The sequence below is a fragment of the Elaeis guineensis genome, unplaced genomic scaffold (assembly GCF_000442705.2).
Source record: "Elaeis guineensis isolate ETL-2024a unplaced genomic scaffold, EG11 Super_Scaffold_1000045, whole genome shotgun sequence".
NCBI lineage: Eukaryota > Viridiplantae > Streptophyta > Magnoliopsida > Arecales > Arecaceae > Elaeis > Elaeis guineensis.
Genome location: NW_027332425.1, coordinates 1,465,457 through 1,475,275, shown reverse-complemented (window position 1 = coordinate 1,475,275; position 9,819 = coordinate 1,465,457).

Sequence of the window (9,819 nt, the reverse complement as noted above, 5' to 3'; positions counted from 1 at the left end):
CATGTCTAATAAAGTGCAATTCCTCCTGTTAGACACCCTTTCAAACAATGATATCCCAAGAGAGGTCCATTGATAGAGAATCTATTTTTTTCCTAAATATGTCAAAACTTACTGTAAAGGTATTCACTTCATCAGTCAAACCGATGAATTCTATTTTTCTACCTCATTACAGAATCATTTGAACACTTTAATCGATTCAAATTTGTGCTTCACAAGCAAGATGTACCCATGTCAAGATAGGTTGTCAGAGATTTTAATAAAGTAGTAAAGCCCTCTTTTGGTACTTATGTTCATAAGTGCAAATATATCAATATGTACCAAACTTAGAACATCGCTGGCTCATTCACCCTTTCTAATAAAAGGTGACTAAGTCAACAATGCCAGAGGCAGGCTTTAGTGATATTATCTAATCTAGGATGCTAGTTAGAAGTGTACTTTACACTAACAGGCTATGGTACTGAGTTTATGTCAGCTTCAATTATCTACTCATTATTACAGTATCATTCATAATGATATCACAATAATCATTCTTATTGACACCATCAATAAGATTGGGTAATAGTGACAATCACTTAAATGACATCTTCAAAATTGAGAACAAGCTCGATGATTCCTAATGTTAAAACTGGAACAGACTTTAATGTCTTGCATTCAGGAGTCTCTTGCCATTTTCAAATCTTCTACTATCTTGAAGTCTTTTACAACTATTTACAAACATAACTTATATTGTCGGTATCCTATATCTTGATAGTAGGATTATCGATAGAGAAACTTCAAGGACTTATCATATAACTATCTTAACTAGCAACCATTTGCTGATTTCTCTTTTAAGCCTGTTTGGATAAGCCTGAGATTTTTTGATCAATTAGCTCTAAAACTATACTCAACTTCTGATACTGACTATTAAAGTTAGGTCTAATAACATTTTCACTGTCTCACAGTGAAGAAAGCGATAATTGTCTAGCTATTTTTGAAAAGAGAACAATTGACCTATCAGTATATGAACTACTTTAAGCCTAAAGACTTGGACTTTAGTCTAAAGGTTCTCCAACTATTTTATATAAATTGGTAGCCTCTACCTCCAATTTCAGGAATTACCTTAATTCCTTAGCGGGTACTAGAATCCACACAGACTGCATGTAAGCCCAAGGATGGCTCAATCAACCCATATGCATCTATGGTTAGGTTCTCAACAAATTATTTCTCCAAACAACTTCTAGTATATAATTTCATCATAGATTTTATTTCAGTAGGTGATGGGCCTCCACTGAAAGATTCGGTTAGGTCCAACCATTAACATGAACCTACTCAGTGATACTAGTCAAAGAATGATCAAGCCCGAGGATGGCTTGGTTAACCTGACCACCATCAGATAGTTCAACAGAGTCATCATATGATGAATGATAATTCTATCATTCAGAGAGAACACCAAATAGATGGCACCTGCAATGTCAATTAGAAATAACAGACCTATTATCATTCACCTTAATGGGAGGCTATGATCTAGTTATCCTTATAACTAGCTCATTTTATGGACTTAATAATTTAAAAGATTTGATTAAATCTTTTAAAAGATATCAGTCGACCTACAAATTATAAATCCTTCCATTGACTTCACCAAGTCATGAAGAGAACTAGTGACTAGCTGGTCCAACCGACACATCATAAATCCTTCCACTGACTTCACCAAATCATGAGAAGGACTAAAGACAAGTCGGTCCAGGGTACCTAAATTAGTCATACTGATTAACCTTAATAACATGGGTCAACTCGAGTCACCTAGCAATCTAATTAGCCTAATGACTCAAGCTCAACCTTTGAGCCACAATCAAGATCCATTTAGTTTAATCAAAGATACGGACTCGATCAATTATAACTATTATTTTTGATTTAAAGTACCCTTGATCTAATCTAAATCAACTATTGGTTAGATTGGATCAACTACTCTTTTTAGTCCATTAAGTCTTTGATTCTAACCTTAGGTCTAACCTAATTAAAAGGACCTAATTTGAGCTAATCCATGCCCCATGTTTTATGCAATGTCATTAAATCTTTAATTATAATTCTAGATTTAAAATATATTTCTTATTTTTTAATTAAGTATAGCATTAACATGGGCTAAGATTATTAATTGAAATCATTTTAATTTTGTAAAATAATTTTACATCATTTTATGTAAAATTTTTTACTCTGAAAACTAGATCGGCTCACCCCTGAACTGAATTGACTCACTTCAGAGTCTGATATTTGATCGACTAACTAATCATGAATAGTAACCATTACTGTTTAACCTGAGATAACTAGGTCAGATTAGTCTACACTGAATCGATTAAAATAGGAGACAGGATCGATTCAATTCAAAATTAGTTGGCTCAATTGGCATGCCAATTGGTATCACATAGTTTCAGATCTAAAAATTCTCGCATAAACTGAAATAAAATCAATCATAACAAATTTTAGATCATATCTAAATATTTTATAATTCTAAATTTTATTTTTATGATTAAAATAATTTTTATCATACAGATTAGATATTTTACTTTTCTTACAATTAATGCTTTGTATCACGTACAACAAATTCTAGGGATTCAACATCTAGAGTTTTGCAGAAAAGTAAGTTTTCTCCTTTCATTTTCTTCTTCATGGGACCTCACAGTGGCACCCCTACACACTATGAAGAGCACCCCATTGAATGAGAAGAGAGGGTCATATAATCCTACTTGCTCCTATGATTAAACGGTCTGGTGATTATCCAATTCGAGTACTTTGTTACTTAGAATATTTAATCTAATTCACATATCATACATACAAAAAATTTAGATCAAATCTAAATTATATTAGATCTAATTTTATATTAGATCATATCTAAAATCAGATCATAATATATCTTATATATTGCTAAATCTAGATTTCAACTCTACATGCATATATATTCATATCATAATGAACCTGGCTCTAAACCCATTTGAAGGGAAGCATGGTGGGTTTTGTGCATGCATTTTCAAAAATTTATAGCAGAATATACATAGATTAAATAATTTTATCTATAATATATGCATAGATCAAATCTAAAATCACCATACAGGATCTATGACATGAACTAATATGCATGTATCCAAAATTGAAATCTAAAATTCAGTAAGTATAGATCACAGCTATGTGTAATTAGATCATATCTAATTCATATTTAAATCATATATAAATATTAATTGAGATCAAAACCTTATACCTGAGCATGAGTGGTAGATCACCATATCCAAAATCTATGGTACTTAATTTTTCATGATGCTTGATAGCCGCACATGCGTCCGACCTCTACAGGTATCCACATGAAGCCCTTGTGCTGATCGATCTCTTTTGGAGTACCAGCTTGTGAAGACATCATACTTTGACTGATCTAAGAGGAACCACGAAGATGAAGAATAAGGAGACCCTCTCCTTTTCTTCCTGGATTCATGCATCAGATCTCTACAATAGAGATCAAGAGAAGAACCCTTTCTTCTCAATTTTTTTATGCATAAGAGAGAACCTTTCTCTCGTCCTTTCACGCCCTCAAGAAAAACTTTTGTTCTCTGACTTTTCATGATAAAAATTAGTTCTAATCTAATTTTTTATGTTGAAAATTATATAGATTTTTGAACCCTAGAAAAATTCAAAAGAGAGACTCAAGAGAAGAACCATTCTTCTCTTTTCTTCTCCCTTTTTCTCCTTGATCTAAAACTCTAGGAAGCCTCAAATATCCAACCAGATTTTTTTAATATTTTTTTTTAATTTTTATATTAAAAATTAAATTAAATTTAATTTTTATTATAAAAAATAAAAAAAATTTGAAAGAAAAATTCTTTCTTCTTCAAGACTGTGCACAAGAAAGAAGATCCTTCTTCTTCTTTGATCTAGAACTCTAGAAAGTCCAAACATCCAACCAAATTTTTTTTGATATTTTCTTTTTAAATTTTTATATTAAAAATTAGATCTAATTTAATTTTTATTTTTAAAAAATAAAAAAAAATATAGAAGAAGAACTCCTTCTTCTTTAAGGCTGTGTACAAGAAAGAAGATCCTTCTTCTTCCTTGATCTATCTCTCTTTGGGAAGAACTTTACTTCTCCTATTTTTTGCTATAAAATCAATAGAGGAGCCTCTCTTTGATACCTAAGAACCAGCAACTAAGCCTCTGAAAAATATCTTCTAAAGACACATGGAGAAGGGGCTTGGCGTGTGGGTGTTGGGGCGTCCAACTCTTGGACGCCCCCTTGAGTTGGATGCCCCCTTCTTATTTTTGGGCGACATGGAGAAGGGAAGGATGCCTCCTTTTTCATGCTAGATAAAAGAGGGGGCACAACTCATAGTGGGGCATAGGATTTCTCTCATTTAAAGGAGAGGAGGCGTGGAGATATTTAAGCACATGGGATGTTTCAAGTTGGTTAAGTCCTATTCCAAATAGGGCTCAAGATCTTGTTCTAACTCTAACTAACCCTTGGACCCAATCCTAATCAATTTAAAAATTAGTTATAACAAACTAACTAATTAGATACTAGTCCAATTATGAAACCAATTAGGCTCCAATCTAATTGAGAATTAGTTAGATTAAAATCTCATTGATCCAGAGATTAATTCTTGATGAATATCAGAAAAATTTTTGATAATAAGACTTGATCCAATCAAGCTGATTATCCAATAGGATTTGATCCAATCCAAGCTTATATAAAACTAATTGAATCATATTCAATTTAAAATTTGATTTGCATCCCTGAGATCAATTGGAACAAGCCCTGTTATCAATAGAGATGCATCCAATCAATCCAAAGCCAATTTAATTGAATCTAATTCAATTAGATCTGATCCAATCTCCATTGCGTAATCAAATTGAGCCAATTAACAATCATATTGTTAATTAATTATTTTTCTAATTTACCAATTATTAATAAATTTTTTATTATAATCTTTGCATAGGATTAATCATTAATCAAATTAATAATTAAATCCTTCAATGATTCATAATCGTCAATCAGCCATTTGATCTGACAGGTACTTCTATGTGTGTGACCCCATAGGTTCAAATCTAAGTCGGTAGCATAAGAATAATTTTTATACTAATTGATATAACCATCTAGCAATGGGATCCAACGTTTGAATAGACTGAATGTATGCCCAGCAATACTCTAGAACCCATGTGGATATAGTTACCGTATAAATCATCCCTTTGATACTTGATGCTTAAAGATGACTAAGGGTTAAACTGTCAACCTAAGAAGAGTGATCCACATTGTATCTCAATCTTCAAAATTTTGTGACTCCTTATTAGGATTACTTTGGCCAAAGTTTTGTTAAATTGAAATATAGTGATGCATCATCTCCAATTTTACTTGAAGCGATCAATCTCATCTTAACTCGTACTCAGATTTCACAAGTACTTGACTGTACTTAAAAACCTTTCATCATCGAATTAAAAATTCGGATAGTCCAATATCAAAGTATAGTGAGTTGCTTGTAAGTCACCAAGACAGTCTCAGATCAGAGAGACACATATACCTATATCCCATCAGAGCAACTCTTGATAGCAGAGTGCTCCAAAAGTGGTAACGCTTAATGAAATGTACTTCTACATATCATCCGTATGCCATACTCATGTCACCACACGTCTTGGTTAAGAGAATAATTAACTAATATGGCACACAACGACCTACACTTGATACAATTATCATCCTTGTAACAATTGTATCATTTGGTCGTTAGTAAGATTTGAGAACTACATGATAAATCTTTCTTTATCATTTTGGTAGTAGTTCTAAGGACTTCATCATAATATATAAGTTTTATTTTGAAAGATGTATTTCTTATAATTAATTTATCAGATAATATTTATTATTTTATAATTCATATACTTGTATGGAGCACAATCATCTACAACCTAGATGATTGACTTTAGGATACATTTTCCAACACTTGGACTCTTTATTTCTAATCTGATTCTAATCCAAATCAAATTTGGATTGAACCCACTGATAGAAATAAACCTAATTCAATTAGGAATCCAAATATCTCAATAAATTTCTAACCTAGTTAGAAATTGGTTGTTCTCAAACTCTGATCGAATCAGGATTAAATTTTTCTTGTAATTAAGATTGATCATATCAAACCCAATTTGAGCCAAACTGAATCAATTCAATTAGACATGATCCAAAGCTCTTTACTTAATCAAATTAAATCAATTACTAATTAATTCTCTATTAATAGTAGGGTCTCAGTCCTAGTGGGACTCTCCTTCAGAGTCTCAGTCTCAGTGGGACTCCTCATAAGAGTCACAATCCAATTAGACTCTTCAGCCATCAGATCTGATTAAATCTTCTAATGCATGTGACCCCATAGGTTCAAACCTAAGCCGGTAGTATAGGAATAACTTCTTATACCAATCGATATAACCATCTAGTAATGGTGACCCGACGACCGGATAGGTCGAAGTATTACAAAGTAACATTCTAGAACCTACTGACGTATGGTTATCGTATATTCATCCCTTTGACCCTAATGCTCAAGATGATCTAAGGTTTAACTATCAACCCTAATTTAGTCGACCATATTGTATTTCAACCTTTCAAATCTATCTCATAGAATATTCTGATCAAGATTTTACTGAATTAAAATACACTAATTATATCTCCTACTAATTCAGAGGGGTCAATTCCATCTTGACTCACACACTGACTTGATAAGTACTAGACCGCACCCAATATCCTTCCATTACTAAATTAGATACTCAGATAGTCCAGTACTAAAGTACAATGAGTTACTTACAAGTCATCATAGTGGTCTCAGATCTGAGAGACACTTATACCCATACTCTTCATGAGCTACTCATGACAGCAGAGTGCTCAACACATCATCATATTTGATGCGAGTGTACTCTTACATTCCATGTGCATGCCAATAGTATTTTCACACTCCTTTATTAAGAAGACAACCAACTCATATGGTACACAATGATCTATACTTGATATTCCTATCATCCTATTAATTGTATATCATTTGGTCGCGAACACTTTTAAGGACTTAATAATAAATCCTCTTTGTCGATTAATTATAGTCTTAAGGACTTCATTACAATACAGGAGTTTAAAGATGGATAATTTATAATAAAAATATTAAATAATTTTTATTAATAAAAATTATATATAATTTACAAGATGAGCACAATCGTCAACAGGCTGACGATTGGCTTTGGGACATATTTTTCAACACCCTCATCCTTTCCTCTACTTTTTCTTCTTTCTTTTTTTTCTTTTTCTTTTTGTAAGGTGGTGCTTCAGACACTATCTTTTTTTTTCTTGTAAATACTTGAATGAAAAAGGTTATCTAGCTTTTCTTAGTAACTCTATGTATCATGGATGCATACTTTTGGATTTGTCACTTTCTTTTTTTTTTGGCTAATCAAAGATCGTCGTTGTCTTTAGTGACTGGCCGTCATAGGCTGTTGTATGATCTTCAACTGACTGGCCGATTAATGACAGTCACATGGTCTCAACTAACTGGCCAATCAAAGGCCGTCATATGGTCCTCAACTGACTGGCCGATCGAAGACTATCATATGGTGCTCAACTGACTGGCCGATCAAAAGCCGTCGTATGGTCTTCAACTGACTGATCGATCAATGACTGTCGTATATCTCCTATAGATTGACGAGAAGATAATGAACTGATGCTTTTTTTAAAAAAATAGAATTTTATTGAGGAGGGTTGTATGTACATCACTGATAATAGATTTGGAGGTTCTCTGAATTACATGGTCGGGAGAGTGTTGTTCCATCAAGTTGTCTTAGCTAGTAAGTTTCTGGCTTGACGATCTCCTCCACTTGGTATGGATCCTCTCAATTTGGGGCCAATTTGCCTCACTCTCCTGGTTGTGATACCCCCATCCTGTGCAGCACCAGGTCACAGACTCTAAAGACTTTGTTTCGGTTATTGGCATTGTATTATTGGATGACTTTTTGTTGATAAGCTATCATTCAAACATGCACCTTTTTCCTAGCCTCTTCAAGTAGATCTAGGTTGGCGTGCAGTCTTTGTGAGTTGGTCTGCTCATCAAAATTCTCTGTCCTTGCTGACAGGACCCCAATTTTGATGGGTATCACTATAGTGAAAACTCTAGTACGACCTCCTCCATATCTAAACCTAAACACCTCACGTGAAACCTAGATGTTACTCCAGCAATGGATAAAGAAGAGAAAAGCATCGGATATGGCATTGGAACCAGAGAGGAAGAAATGAAAGAATAGTACCCTATAAGCCAATCGCATGTGTAATGTGATGAGATTTTTCTATGATATCTTCCTACTCATTTGTATGATATTAATTATTTTATTCATAAAGTATTATATTTTATCATTTGCTGCATCATATTTTTATGATTATGATAACCTCATAGATTAGGATAATAATCTTAGGGTCATGATGAGATTATACCAATAATAAAATCTTGATAGCCCCAATCTAAAATATTTTCAGTCATTGGATCATTGAGTCAGAGATAGATGATGTTGATAAGACTGGTACATTCTATGTATAGTTGATAGAGAGGGTGATTGATCTCACAATCACTTGTGTGATGACACTAATATGATGATATAAGTGCTCATTAAAGAATAAGTTCACTGAACAGACTCACAGGAAGAATATCTGATGGAGCCTTACAGCATATCGACAGATGGTTCTCTAGTGGGAGTGGTGCATGTGATCCCTTGATCTGAGATCACCATGGTACCTTGTGTATATAGATCTTTACTTTGATTTATTTTCTAGCATGCCATTTTGAGATATGTGTAGGATATTCTGGGTATGGTGAAGTGTGCATGGAGATTGTGAGTGGTCAATAAGGAATCGATCATTCTTTGTAGGAGGAGAGAACATCCGATGTGATCTTATAGGATGATGACTCTAAGAGTCTCTAACCAAAGCAGGGATGAATAGTAAAAAAAATTTTTACTAGTTCATCAATCGAGTCATCATCATAGGATCAAGATACATATTGATAGGTATTTGGACTTGACATGATTCCATACCGATGGTCTGTCTGAGATGTTGTGTAATCGAAGGATTGAATTACACAATAACTCACCACGAAAGAGTAATTTTGATATTTTTATTAAATTTTATATCTTTTGGATCGTCATGACATGTTGTTAGAGTCAATCTTGACTTGTGGACTTACGTGAATTAAAAGAGTTTAATTCAAAAATTAATTAGAAGGTATTCTGATTAATTGATGCTTTTGGGCTGATCTAACTGGATTAGGTTATGAGTTTGAGTCCACTACTGGCTACATATGGAATCCAATGGGTCACACACAATAAAAATTTGATCTTGATCTAATTTATTTAGATTTATTGTAAATCCAATGGGTTAATTAAATTGCTAGCACATGAATTAACCCAAGTTTCTAATTTGGTTTAGTGCAAAGGTGTTTGTGCTAAACCTAAGCTTGATGCATTGACCTAATAAGATTAGGTTCAATCTTTGGTTTTCTATTTTGGTTAACCCATCCATTTGAAAGTGTTTCATCTGGATTTTTCCATCTCCATGCCAAGCCACATGCTAAATAATGGGATGCCACATTTATTTTTGTGTTGAGAATGGAGGAGTCCTTTTGACTTACTTCTCTTAAATTTCCTTTCTAATTCCATGCATTCTTTTGTTTCTCATGTCATGTGATGACTCTTGGAGTATGTGAGAATAGAAGAGAAGGAAGAGTCCTTCTCTGGGAAGGAACTCACATGCTAGAAAAATAAATGTGATGCCTCCTTTTTGTGCGTTGAATTATGGAAGAG